The 15547-nt window shown below is 41.6% G+C and overlaps 1 protein-coding gene across 1 annotated transcript in view; it reads left to right on the forward strand.

The window, feature by feature from the left end:
* LRRK2 (leucine-rich repeat kinase 2) overlaps positions 1-15547 on the forward strand; it is a 164138-nt gene that overhangs the window by 78116 nt on the left and 70475 nt on the right. The window lies entirely within an intron of this gene.

Genomic DNA, 15547 nt, shown 5'->3' on the forward strand with positions numbered 1-15547 from the left:
CCTGCCCCTTCCTTTGGAGTCCCCTTTTGCAGCCCTACTCCAACAGAAGCTCTAGGATTTGCCTCTCTCCTAACCCTAAGGATGGGCACAGCCAGAGCATTAAGCCAAGAATCCCAGCAACAGCCCAAAACCAATGTTCTCTGGGGGAGACCTTTTGGCAGCCCAGCTGTTCCCTTTGCAGCTCCCTTCATCCCACACCAAATGGAATTCAAGGCTTTGCTTTGCTCCTAACCATAGTCCTTCTCTCAGCCTCAGACTCCAGCCCTAACTTAGGCCAAGCAGTCTCAGGGGAGAGGTCTTTTGGCAGCCTAAACCAAGGTGGCCCCTTTGCACCCATATTCTAAATGGAGCCCTAGACTTTGTCCCTCTCCTAATCTTGTGATGTGAGCAGCCATAAAAGTGGCATGGTTAGAAGGAAAAAAAAATTACTGAACAAGAAAAAATGTCTGCTGAAAAATACTGACAGATAAATGCCAACCAGCCTGGGAAGTAGGCTTAGGAATGAGAAACATCCTTGAAAAGTGCAGCTGGTGTCTTCGAAGTAGAAAGCTGGGCACCTAGAAACCAGAGAAATCCTAAGATACCATCAATAACTGCAAAAAAATGCAAGAAACTGTAACAGCAACTTATCATCTGAAAAAGTGGAAACGGTCTGGGAAAATAAAAATTGGTCTGAAAGAAGAAAAACCATCATCTATTAGCGGTTACAGGTGAAAACTAGAAATTAACAAAATCTATTGGCTCCCCAAAGCAATGGAATCCTACACCGTCTTATGTCTCTATGACACAAGGAAGACATTTTTATCCAAAGCTGAGCTTTTCTCTGAGAACTTCTAGTGCTGCACCTACTCAGGTTGAACTCTCCACACAAACTTTCTATGAGATCTTGGACCACCACTAGGGACACCTGACTGACTCCAAGCTCTGTGATGCAGATCAGCTTTGTACAAGACTTATTTTATTGTCCAGAGGAGAGCCACGAGGATGATCCCAGGGCTGGAGCACCTCTCCTATGAGGAGAGGCTGAGAGAGTTGGGGCTGTTCAGCGTAGAGAAGAAAAGGTTCCGGGGAGATCTTATTGCTGCCTTCCAGTACCTAAAGTGGGCCTACAGGAGAGCTGGGGAAGGACTTTTTACTAGGGCATGTAGTGACAGGACGAGGGGGAATGGCTATAAACTGGAAGAAGGCAGGTTTAGATTAAACATTAGGAAGAAGTTTTTCACTTTAAGGGTGGTAAGGCACTGGAACAGGTTGCCCAGAGAGGTTGTTGAGGCCCCATCCCTGGAGGTGTTCAAGGCCAGGCTGGACATGGCCTTGGGCAACCTGGTCTAGTGGGAGGTGTCCCTGCCCATGGCAGGGAGGTTGGAACTCTATGATCTTCAAGGTTCTTTCCAACCTAAACCATTCTATGATTTTATTGATCGCCCTCTAGGCCCACCTCTGAAGTCTGTTCAGTTTGTCCTCTCACTTCTGGGAAGGTTGGGTACCCCTCTGGAATCTCTTTAATGCACTTGGTACCATGTACATACAAGTAGTCTACCATAAGTATATCTGCTGTTATATTGTTGGTAAGTTTGCTTCACTAGTGAGAAGTTTGTAGTAACCTATAACAGCATATACCTGTTTGGTTGTTACTACTGTATTGGTTGTTGCTATACAATTGATTTCTGCCATACTATTTATGCTGCTATATTATTGATTGCTGTTAGTAATTTGTAATAGCTTGATATTTATATTCAATTTATGGATCATAGATATACTTGCTAGTGATGATTTTTGTGGTATTTGTGGTAATCTGTAATAAAGTAATAATCTGTAATAAAGAAATTCAGAGGATAAAAGCCTCTACATCCTCATGTATTACAGAATCCTGCAAACCCACAGTCATGATCTCTGCCCACCTGCAGGCCAGGTAACCCTTCAGGTTGTGATATCCCTGCAAAGAATGCTGAGCCAGGAGCCAAGCGTGAAGGCAGGCAGCAGTAAGCGTCCCAGCAAGGGTAAGGCAAGTCTGTGTCAGAATTGTATCTAGAGACAGGGATCTGGGCAGATACTGTCCAGAGATCACCCAGCAAGTCCATAGTGATGAGGCAGGTCCAAGGCCAAGCCAGGAAGCCAAGCCACACGCCCAGGTCAGGGTCAAGGAGGTTTGAGACTGGAAGCAGACATAGCTGCTGCACAGCTGTAATGTAGAAGCTGCAGGGCCAGCAGTAAAGCCTCAGCTTAAAAGCAGCTCTCATGTGAAAGCTTCAAAGTGCTTTTCTGATGGGGCACTGAGGATCTTATAGATGCAGAACAGCTGAGTGGAACAGAATTGCTAGTGGACAAATTGGGATGGTCAGGAAGATAGCACTAAGTGACTGCCCCTTATCCGAGAATGAAGTACATGTTAATACACACATACTCCTCCTGAGTGGAAAAAAAGGGTGAGCGATTTTTAAGCCAAATAAAAAAAAGCAAACTATAGTCCCAAAGTCCTCCTTTTACATTATGAACATTACTACAGTGTTAAAGATGTCAGGAAGGTGTATGAGGCAATCAACTTTTATGAGCATTGTTTATATATTGTATAGTCGCATCCACAGCAGAATTATAGCCCGCTCTGCCCGTTGCAAGACTGCACAGTTAACAGGCACATGAATATATGGTCCTAGCTGCAGAAGGATGTACAGGTCTAAGGAATATTTAGAGAGGCACAAAGCAAAACTGGGATTTTATTCGCTACCATCAGTGTAAGGCCTGTGTGGAAAAGCATCACAGGTATAAAGGCTGGAAGTATGCAAAATGCTATGAGCAGATCTTAGACAGAAATCCAGTACCAGTACTTCATGTCCGTGATCAGAACCTGAGAAGGAAGGCAAGACTACATTTTCTATGACAGAATGCATGCAGAAATGCATGGTATATACCAAATTACATTTTTGCCACACAGTACTGTAAGCACAAGAATACAAAGAGGTACAAAGGAAAGCTGGCAGTTTAAAGTGTGCTTTGTGGACTTCATTCAGTTGCTTATAGACAAAAGTTCAATGCTTTCCTAGCACATACATCAAAGGCTATAATGGCTACTTCACTCTTAGTCAGCTTGTGCTTGTCATATTATTTAAGAAAGTACTGCCCTGGTGAGGCCACATCTGGAGTGTTGTGTCCAGTTCTGGGCTCCCCGGCTCAAGAAGGACAGGGAACTGCTGGAGAAGGTACAGCAAAGGGCTACTAAGATAAGTAGGGGACTGGAGCATCTTTCTTATGAGGAAAGGCTGAGGGACTTGGGTCTTTTTAGTCTGGAGAAGAGAAGACTGAGGGGTGGATTTTATCAATACTTAAAGGGAGGGTGCCAGGGGGATGGGAACAATCTTTTTTCAGTGGTGCCCAGTGATAAGACAGGAGGGAACGGGCACAAACTCGAGCATAGGAAGTTCCATCTAAACATGAGGAGGGACTTCTGTACTTCAACAGAAGTCAAAAAGCAGCTGAAGTCACAATGCCACATTGTCTAGTTAGATGTGTGGGAATTAGTTGTCACAACTGGAAAAACATCAGTACAATATCAGAGAAAAGTTAGTAAAAACATACAACTTTCAAAGCAATTTCTTTTTTTTGTTTTCCACATAAGAAGGGTCAGGATCAGGTTATATAAACTTAAAACACAGAAGTGAAAGTAACAGTTCAACTGTCACAAGAGTTCAGGTCACAATATTCACAGTTCTGTTGAATAAAACATGCCAATATGAGCAGTTGCCTTTACTTTACTGACTGCCCCATAGATTTCACAAGAACAATCACATTTAGAATAAAGATTAGCAATAGAGGGTCAGTCTACTTCTAACCCCCCTGCCTCCCAGTCCTGTCTGGACAAGTGCAAAAGCAACCTGTGCTGACAACTGCACACAGGAGTTCTGTTCTGTGTATTCCAAGATGATACGAAACAAGAAATGGAAATCTTGCCATCACAAGCTGGTTTCAGAAAGACAATCTAGGAATTTTGCCCAGCCACTAGTCATGCAGTCATGTGCACTGTAGCTTTTACTACCACTTATTCATAAGAAAAGCAAAACTGCCTACAATTAAATATTCTTTTAACTATTCAGGAGCTCTTTGTGCCATCTAACATAAACACACTGACAGACATCTGAAATCTCAGCACATTTTATTACGACTTCCAACTGCAACAAAGCAACAGCTTATCACCTATGATCTGCCACTGAACAGAAGGCAAAACATCGCATCATAGGACAATTCAGATTGGAAGGGATGTCTGTCAGTCTCCAGTCCAAGCTCCTGCTTCAAGCAGTCAGCTCTGAGGTTAGGCCAGATTGGTCAGGGCTTTATCCAGTAAAGACAAAGACCTAACAACCTCTCCAGGCAACTTGCTGTACTCCCTGACTCATCTCACAGTGAAATAGTTTTTCCTTATATCCAGACTGAACCTCTCATTTCACTTTACGCCTGTTCTCCCTCATCCTCCTACCATGCACCACTGAAGAGCCTGGCTCCATCTCCTTAAAGGTACTGGCAGGCTGCTGTTAGGTCCCCCCAGAGCTGTCTTCTCTGGGCTGAAGACATTTCTTAAGCCTCTCCTCACTGAGCGGGTCCTCCTAGTGCTTAACTGTGTTGGTGGCCCAATGATGAAAACAGATTCCACTTACATCGACATGCTCAGGAAGTTTCTACTATGTGTTCAGCAGCATACCTGTAACACAAACTGAGCAAACTATTTCATACAGTAAAGGTATGATAATGAAATAAGAGGATCCAAGCAAACATCACAATTTCTATTCCAGATGTAAAAGGCAGAAGAGAAATAGATTATGTGGGAACAGGCATATGCAATCAGCACAAAATAAATAATAGCTCATTTAGCCACATTTGTAAGCAGCAGAAGTCAAAATAAATCAACTTAATTGCACTAGGCAGACAATAGTTTTTTGGCCTTCTGTCCTTATAAATCTTTGCTTCTGGACATCACAAAATGGGACTTGATATTTTTGGGGCTGCATTTTGCCATTTGGGACTCCAGGGTAATTATTCCTTATTCCTAACCTATAACCCCCAGAATATCTCAGCATTTTGCCATGCTTCAACCAAGTTTGTGTTGCTTACAGTGTGCAATAGGATTTTTTTTTTTTTTCTTACTATGAGCAAGCCACCAGTTGAGAAGGAGATATTGAAACCACTGACTGCTTTGGTTGGATGTGCCAGCCTGCTATCTGCATCATTTGCAAGAGGGGGTAAAAAGTTTAGTCTAGAAAAAAACTCCTCATGAATGTTAAGTATAGCTGATGCTCAGTGGACACCTAGTGGTAATCTCCAGTAAGATTAAAAAACTAAAATGTTGCATTCTCAGTAGTTAAAGCCAGCTATCAGTCTCGTAAGAAAAATGTTGCAGACAGTTAAAGTCTCTTCACAGAAGGCAAAATTTAAAAAAAAAAAAAAGTCAAGGGAGAATGGAATTGGCAGTAAGGCTCTGCTTGGTGAGGTGGGGGAGCTCACTGGGAATAAAACAGCACAGCTTCCAGAAGGCTTAAGAGCAGCTGATCATGGTAATCCTCTATAGAAGAAAAGGAAGTAAACCACCGTATCACTTAAAGTTTCTTGAGATTCCCACTTGCATAGGTACAGTCAGAACCAAAAGTACTAGACAAAATCCATGTCATAAATGAAGCAGCTTCAGAAAGGGTCAAGTCACCATATAGGCAGGTTATTGAAGATTTCCAGCTAGTCAGCTACGGTAAGCATGTAGGTTAATTCATGCAGACAGTTTAGTCAACGCTACCTCACCTCTCTAAAAGAGGAATATGATAGGAAAACATGGGAACTATTATCACCATCCATTTCCTCTAGGTCTGATGGCAAAGGACCAAGATCATACACAACTCTCCTGAAAATGCTAAGTCAAGGCAAAATAGTGTAAAGGTCAATTCTATGAATTTGTTTGTAAGATTATTAGGCTAATGTTTATGAATATTCTGAGCAGAGCACGTTGCTCCTATCTGCTCCTACATCTGAGGACAGTAAGGAGGTACAGTTCAGAAATCAGAAAGTCCCATGATCTGCACTACCTCATTCCACAGCCCACATACAGCCTTGCTATCACCCATGATCTCATGTGCAGGCAGCACTGATGAACTTTTTGCATGTTTTCAGAATTCCTATCTCAATCAACTACTACATGGAGTTAAAACAAAATTCAATTAAGTAGACTCAAATTTATCATTGCATTCACTTAGGAAGTTTCTATATGGTTCAATGCCTCCTTCATTCATGCATAACATGACACTAATTCAGAGAAAGCATAACAATATTCATTATACATTGGACGATGAGGCTGTGGAAATTGTTATATTAAAATCAGAAGACTGGCTGATGTGGAGTTACAGCCTGTGGCCAACAATAAATGCTTCAGAGAAAAAGGACAAAAAGCCTTGAGTGAGACTTAGGAAAAACTGACTGAATATGTATTCCACAAAGCACAAATGTTTAGACTTCAAAAGAAGCTTAACCGCTTTAGCTCTCAGAATTCTGAGGAATACCCTGTGCTCCTTTAACTCTGCTACTGTAATTTGTTATTTTTTAATTAATTAATTAATTAATTTGTACTGTAAGACAATGAGTTCTATAGCCCCACTAGGGTATTGTGAAGCCATTATTTCCTTTTCATTCATATCATATATCCTGCATTTCAGAGGAGGGCTAGAGTAACAGCTGTGTTTAAACAAATGAAAATAGGTCACACACAGAGCAAAAAAAGGGCGTCCTGCAGGAGCTGTTGTGTGGCAACAGCACAGGCCACGCTGTTGGAAAAAGTGACAAGAGATCAGAAAAAAAAAAAAAAAATCAGAGCACTTCTGAGTCACTGAGCTACAGAAACTTATGGAAAGAAAATAATCATTCAACATTCAGAATCAATCTTGAAGAATATATGTATTTTTGCTTAGTACATTCAAGATTGATTGCAAAAGTCTTTGTATATCTTCATCTTTGCCAGCACTCACGGAGGTTTTTTTGCTCTGCACTTTGACTGCTCTGTCACAAGACTCTGCCCAAAAGTATGAGTCCAATACACATACCACCATGGTAAGAAAATTCCATGCTGCTTTGCTAAGGCAGATGCTATGTTACTGCTCCTGACACTGCCACCATCAATGCCTAAGCCCCACTCCAGTCTGCACTGTCAGCAAATGAGATGCACATATGATTCTGGCCACTATTTTAGCTTCAGTTTAGGTGTTGACATTATTATTATTATTCCGGTATCAGACTGCCCTTAGGAAAGACATTGTCCTCTTCAAGGTGGCTCATCTCCCATTCCTTGGGTATCTCTACCAGGTCACTGCAGGCTGTACACCACTTCCCCAGACTGCCTATCTGGGACAAGTTTATCAGCCCCCTGTGAAAGGAAGCAGCTCTGAGGATGAGATGATGCACACAGGTCACAGTCCCAACAAGCACTTTGCATGCAACCACATCAGAGGTGCAGCCACACTACAGCTTGCTCCAGTCCTCCAAAGGGATCATGGACTGCCTCAAGTCTCACCACACCTTCCTGACACATCACTGTGACCGGGCACCACACATCTGCAAAACAGTAGTTTGAAACGGCAACCAGAAATCATCTGCAGGAAACATAACTTCATGTCTCTCTGTGTAGCCAGTGACCCGTGTAGACCTCTGCAGATTCATGACTAATGCACAAATTAAAATATTCTTGAACCTGATTTCAGTGTGGCTGTCCAAAACTAGTTAGTTGTTTTTCTGGGAAAAAAGTTGAACTAATCAAGGACATCAACATTTCCTGAGCAACAATTCAGACTGAAACCTTGGCATACACCCTAATAAAATTTGGTTGTCTTTTTTTTTAAAAAACAAAAGAAAAACAAAACCAAAAAACAACACTGCACAAAATTCGGGTCACACCAAAGCATAAGTGCTAAGAGTAACAAAAAACACTAGGATAATTGCTTGAAAGTAGTAAGCCTCATACCAACTATATCACACAAACTGTAACGCAACACTAAAACATCAAGTGGCAAAGCACTTCAACTATAGGTGTCCCTAGCCGTATAGTAAAGCATCAGAGTGCACTGGATATATTTATTCAAGAAAAAGGAGGTTTTAGATTAGACTTTTTTTTTTTTAGGTCTATACTTAAGTGTGATTTTACGCTTAAATGAAAGCTAACTTTGCTAGTCTTTGTCCAGAGTTCATCTACTGTATTTGTGGTACCACTTTCACAAGCTTTATCCATCAGCCTGATGGGGAAACGTATAATTATATTCCACACCAGACAGACAATTCCCATTTTAGGGAAATTGCTATATGGCCTTAGTGATGCAATGTTCTTTTAGCCTGCTTTGGATGTTATGTTTTTCTGGATGTTAACTTTCCTCCACTGACTCTCCCATTATAGTTTCTGCAAGATGCCTCTCCATTTAATTACCAGCTCCATCTTTCAAGACTTAGATACGCAGCTGCTGTCATTGCTTCTGCTGACACCTATGAAATATAACATCCAGGAAATCACAAGGTCTTTGAGCAGTTGCAGTGAGGTGTATGGACTAATCAGGCTACAATGAAAACCAATACACAGTGTACAGGTCACATGATGCTCTGCCTATACAGGCCCAGAGCTTCCCAGAAGCTGCATGACAGAGTCCAGAAGTTGCAACTACCACCATACGCACACTGGCAGAAAAGTTAACACCAGGCACAAATAATATTTCCTGGTACCTCCATTCCCCATAGTCCTCCCTCAAGAGTGAGGAGGGCTAGTAACAAGCTGCTGAGGAGGAAGTACAGCAGCAGGCTCTCAGAAGGTATAGGTAAGACCTGGCATGGTATACAGGTTGAAGTCATGGCCAAAGAACAGGACCAGAGGAACACAGGACAGGCCCTGCAGAGGAACAAGACTTACCAGAAGTGGGCTGACACTTCTTGAGCCTGGCTTAGTGGCTGAGCACCCAGGGCCAAACCTTTCCTGTCACACAAACACACAGAATGAGGAAGAAACAGAAACCAGAGAAGTACTTCCCCATGTTATATATGTAATATCTTAGACTTAATAGTCCAGGAGTATGGCCACAACATGCACAGTTACAGTTTGGTCCATGACAGCCCACTTTACAAGAAAAATGAAATTCAAGCTCACATACAAAAAAAAAATTCTCCACCAATCTAGTCTTCCCTGACTGTTTCAGTTCTGGCTTCATCTACAAAAAGATTAGAGAAATGACTACTTGCTTCTTACAGGAAGCTACCCATTCAACAAAGAAGAGACAACAAATATTTCTTGGTTTCTTCTGTTATATTTAGAAAGATTTACATCTGCAGGGGTTAAGATCTTTTCAGCAACTAGCCAGCTGCACCTCAGGCATCCTGTTACATGGCCCCACTTCAAGTTCTGGATTAGCCTTTCAGCCACACTCATGCATTGCCAAGAAGAGGGGAATCTGCCTGACAATGCCAGGATTTCATGTGAATAAACTCTCACCAGATGTACTACCAGTGTGATTACTCCCATCCCTAAGGAGTCCCAGACTCACAGAGCCAGGCACAATCAGTCCAAAAAGGTAAAGGAGGCCATCAACTACAACAAAAGCTGAGGTGACTCACCCCAAGGTAGAAAGAGCAGGGTTCAAACACACCAGTTGGAAAATGCAATCCCACAGCCTGAGACAGACTTGCTGAGTACAACTGTCCCTGAGAACTTGGCCTGACAGCCTGTCAGCTTCCAGGAGTGACTCAGCCTGGCAACCCCGGAAGCTATAAAAGGGCAGAGCCCAGCTGAATTTGTCTTGCTGCACATTGAGTCAAAACTGCAGGACACCTATCAGCTTCAGGAAGCCCCAACTCACCAAGGATCCTTTGGCCTAGCCAGCCAAGCTCCCCAGGCTGGTATAAGAGGACCACATGTGTACATGCATACCTGACTGTCTTCCCTCTGAATGCTATATCATTTTCCCTTTCTACATCAGCTCAACCAATCAACAAAGCTCAACTGAATGTAGACTGTACCTGACTGACTGGTTACTACTTTGGGCAAGAATGCTATTAAAAGTCAGAGAGGCTACATAACTGCAGCTAACCACTCCAAAAATTGAAAAGCATGTCCACTCATAATTCAACATGCCAAAAACCAGCACAGCCCCCTGGGGGTAGTATTCATCAATTTGGTGAAGCCACCAACTCTATTTCCTCTGGGTTCTTAGGCAAAAGAGACTGGTTGACGACTAACTGAACTAATCCTGCAAGCAGATGAAACTCTTACTCCTCACCTGGAATTGAAGGAACTTATTGAGTCAATTACTATTAAGACTGGAGTTTAAATAAAGAAGATCCAATGTTACCACAGACTCACTATTCTGCCAGTTAGAAGCCATCAGCCGTGGATTCTACCATGGATAAAACAGATTCACCACTCTAGCCTTTGCTGGCAGTATGGTCCTGAGAAGAGGCTCATGGTAACAGATATGAGGAGTTCTCTCTCAGAAGATTCCTGTGACAACACTGGTTTACAAACACAGAGGGAGAAGTGTCATGAAGTCTTCCATCAAACCCAGCCATAATGCCTACACAGTCAATAATTGCCATCCTTGGATGGTGTCCAACATTCTCAGTATGAGCATCCAGGCAACTTTAAAAAATATATCCAACTAAAAATTGATCTGTGAGTAGCAACTGGTAAACCAGAACTACTGACAAAACTAGAATCTCAGCTTTCTAAGATTAGAAAAGTTCTGTTAAAACCTCTTCAAAAGCTCACAATTTTATGCATGTTCACAATCCCAAGGCTTGTATAACCAGCAGATGGAAGGTTCGTACCTTCAAAGTCTAAATATTAACATCAAAAGTGCCCTTAAAGGATGGTTATACTTCCTGGCCATTACAGAAAACAGCTTACCTTACAGCAGCACAAAAGGCTGCAACTTAGGAGTTACTCACCTCGTAAACTGACTGTGAACATACAAGTACACAGATTACACAGGATACCACCATCCTGAGAAATAACTGTGGAGGGATGCAAAGAAATAGAGTGACAGATTACAGCTAGTCATTGGAGTTAGTGAAGAAACAAATATTATGAAAACAACCACCCTGGAAGCATAAGCTACCATGGGCGCTAATAGGGTCAAGTGAACAACGTAATAGAAGACTTCCAGCCAAGTTATATTTCCAAATTTCAAGAAGGAGGGATTTAAGAGATGGACCAGTCTGAAAGCTAGGGCTAAAGCACTTTGAGAAGATCCTACCAGTAACAACCGGCTAAAGAACCATCAGTGTTTCAGCTTAGGGCAAATGGTTACTGAGCCAGGAGGATTTCCCGGGAGAGGAAGATACTACACTAAGAACTGCAGACACCACCCAGCCAAGAGATATCTGGGCATGTGTTGTGTGGACACACTCTTTTCAAACCACATGCATAAAACAAAACAACAAGATATGGCTGATAAAGGGCAAAAGAAGTGGAAGAAACACACTGAGCCCCAACAGAGAGAAAGAGAACAAATTGTTTAAACCAGTTAAAGACAAGACGGCCCTTTGTTGTGGTCTTCATGGTAAGACAAGCCATTCACACTCACTGATGCAGGATTAGAAAGAATTCAGAAATATAAGAGACTTCCAGAACAGAAAGAAATTAAAGAGGTGCTCCAGAGGTAAAGTCCTTTGCCACTCTTCCCATGCTGATAAGAGAGCCATCCAGACAACTACACTGTACTATCAGAGCTCAACCACTCTACCAGTCATCAAAACAAGACTGTTCAACCTACAACCCCTAAACATTTCTACAGATATAATTGACATCTTCACCAGATTTTCTTAGGAAAATCTAGGAAACCTGTACAATAAAGATGCTTACTGAGACCATCTTGTTCTTTCCATTCTTCTCTGGTCTAACTAATTAACACACTGCAGAAGACTCAGCAAACTCTGCCAGACTTGTGGACACTTAGCAGAAGTTGGCATCCCCTTCACCCAGTCCTCCAGACAACTACCACCTGCAAAGGAATGAAGCCTGGGAGCCATACCGCAAGTTTTGGGCTTGAGATGCCTGGATCTCAAGAAGGTGGTGCCTTTATTTACTCAGCCACCTCAGAAACACTGGCATAGTTTTTTGTTCTTTAATAACACAACTGAAAGGAAGGGGAAACATTAACCCAGGCCCCAAGCTGTCTAGCTCAGGAATCTACAATTGCTACAAATTATTTACTCAAGGAGCTACAAATGATCTGGGACAGTGCCAGCTGTACACAACAGGATGGAACAGGCAGAGAGACTGCAACATTTACTATAAAAGTGGGTAGAAGATACACAGTGAAGATTTCAGACATCTGTAGTTTCAGGCAAGACTGATCATCATATTTTTTGTTTACAGTACTGTCTAAGCTCATGCATTAGGATAATTTGATTTCCCTGTCTTTTGTGCCTTCCACAGGGACACCTGCCTTGCATCTGAAAAACAAAAAATAAGATACCATCTTGGTACTGACTACCAGCCAAAAATCAATAACTCAACAACTGAGGAATCTTGAAGTAGTAAATATGTTTTTGACTGCTTATTTTTTACATTGCATAATGCTGCAAAGAGAAGCCCATTGCATACATATGCGATGAAACCAGGCATAATGCAGAAGTGATTGCAGCGAGTACATGTGATCAGCTATCAACATTCATGCAGTCATTACAATATGCTAACGAATCCTAATGATGTTTGGAACATTAAAATTCATCTTTAACAAAGTGTGTTCAATAGTAACCTCATTCCAAGTTCTGCACAAGAAAAATGCTTGGTGTGATCAGGCTGCTACTTTTTCACTGAACAGAGACTTCCTGATGTATATGTTAAAATTACTATGATCAAGGCAAAAGCCAAACTTTCACATTGTTTTATATTCTCTCTACAAGCCAAATCTCACTCTTCAAGTTATGTTTCCATATAGCTCCACATTACCTCAAGGTATTCATAAGCTACAGCATGAAATAAAAAGCAGGGTAGCCTAAAATAGAAGGCATCCCATTAATGCCACTACCAAGCAATAAGAACCCAGTTCTTTTTGAAAAAGTGTGTCAGAAGTCCAGGGATCTCTGATGTTGTACAATTTTCCAGTTATGATACAGGAATGTAAAAGCTGGAGGTAGACACCTGTCCTTACACATTACCAAACAGAACAATTTATTAGTCGCTGCTATGTTCGCATGTCATGTTATATCTTTATATCTGTGCAGATGGTCAGACAACGAAGTTTCTATATTACTTAATGACTATTAGTAGTCCCATCTGAGACTAAGAGGATAAATACAGAAGAGTCCATACTGGGTAGTTAGCTACCAATCTCATTAAAAACAAAAAGGGGAAGTAACTCTTTTACACCCAAAGCACCCAGCCTCAAGTACAAACCAGCTGCTACATAAATCTCACAGATTTCATAAAGAAAAGGAAACCTCAAGTGAACACAAGTGCTTGGAAGTGAAAGTCATCTGGAATTTGAAGAGGAACAAGGGAGGTGGTGTGACAGCAAAATCCCTTGAATGCCTAACTAGGACGTGCTGAAGAAACTGCAGTTGAGGTCTCTTAAGAGAGTGAAAAGAAGTCTTTTAAAGTATAAACCAAGGTTACATTTTAGCTCTAATCTTTGCTTTGATTTTCCACTTATTTATGTAATACCCTGGCCTTAAGTTTGCTAAGCAGCTGGCAGTTGTTTAGGATGGAGTTGACCAGAAAAGAACTAAAAAAACTAACACAGAAAAGGCTCCAAAAGCAGCAAAAGAGAAGCTATCATATACACGTAATCACAAGTTGTCTACATCCAACACACAGAGAACTCAACATATTTCAGGAAAAGGGCCTGGTCCCTAATTCTCCTTAGAGATCCACAACTTTTTTCCACTTATATTCACTGAAACTCTAATGCATAACTTGTATTTGTGCTTTCTTATACAAACCACAATGCAAGGAGTTCCAGAGCAGCAGGACAGTTGCTCTACTAAATGCACAGAACAGCCACAAATTCAGTTTACAATCAGGATCTGAAAGTTGCATTAGTATGACTTTATGAATATCACTAGTTGTAACTTACAACTGGCATTTCTGATCTGTATAAACTACAAAGATTGACCTTTAAAAATCTCTTGCTGAAGTCCAGTAATGGCTACAGCTTTGCAGATACTGGAAAAAGCTTATTATTGATATAACCTGAAAGACTGTATTTGTATTCATAGCATTTGCAAGATAAAAGGATCTTGTCAAAACTGCAGGAAGCGAGCAATGAGGCTTTAAATCTAAAAAATAATTTTTTAAATTTTTCTCTGTGCTTGAACTACTACTTCTGTAGAAAGGAAAAATATCTTTCAAGTGAAACTAATCCATTTAATTCAACTAATTTTTGGTTTACTCCAGACGTAATGCATTCCACCCATCTCAAACTGAGTCACTATTTCATAAAGCTATCTCACATTCATATTTGTTTTCCTCTGCTTCAGAGAGGGAGAAACTAGCTCACCATTTAACAAGTGCAGTCCTAGTTAACAGGCTATAATTGGGATGCCAAGACAATAGTTTCTTTGTACACAAAAACCTAAGAAACACTGAATGATGATGAAAGCAACATACAAGTTTTAAGACCAATACAACAACAGGCCAGAGACAGTTTATCCAGGACCAGGTGGCTTCAGAGGCATTACTAAACAACACTTCTTAAAGTTTATTTTGATAAATAAATTAGTGACCTGTTAGTCACCTATTTAATGAACCATATGTATCTCTATCAACCAAACACTGCAATCTAACCAAAAGCTTCAAGTAAATCCACGATCCTCCAAAACACAAGACATTTATCTAACAAAAGTCCAGTTCAACTGAAGATTTCACTCCCTAAATTAAGACTTCTATGTTTAAGCAAGTTGTTTATGTAACATATTCCACTGATACTATATTTCTAATCTTCAATTATTTTAAAAAGTGAACACTAGTTTTCTACCCACACATCACTATCTTGGAGGGGCAGCGGAGGCACCAGAAACATTGCCAGACCTCAGGAAGATTGCATCAACCACAAATAAAGCAATGCACATCTACCGCAAGAGAACCTTCTTATCACTAAACAGCAATCTCTCACTGCAAGGCTTGGAAGAAAGTTTGACCTCCAAGTCCAACAAAAGGTTGTTGTTTTCTTTTTAAGGAAACCCCCAGACCTGAGTCCAGGAGGTCAAAGCACTGGGCAGCACAGAGCACGTGCCGCCCTCAGGTGAGGTGAGCTACAGCCTCACCCCAGCCACCACACAGCAGCCTAAGCACACAGCTCTCCCTCCACTTTCCCTGGCCCCTCACAGAGACACCACACGGGGAAAGGCCGACGACCCCAAACACCACATGAAGCAAGGGGGCACCTCACTGCCTCAGGACACACTCCCTGCCCAGGGAGCTGCACAGCGGGTACATATATGGGCTGCACTTGCTTCCCCTCACCTTCCATACCCAGCAGGGCATTACAGATCTGTTTGCTACCTCAACAACACAGGAAATCCAAACAACACCCTCACACCCACCACACTC

This window comes from Charadrius vociferus, unplaced genomic scaffold (genome assembly GCF_000708025.1).
Source record: "Charadrius vociferus isolate BGI_N301 unplaced genomic scaffold, ASM70802v2 scaffold535, whole genome shotgun sequence".
NCBI classification, from domain to species: Eukaryota; Metazoa; Chordata; class Aves; order Charadriiformes; family Charadriidae; genus Charadrius; species Charadrius vociferus.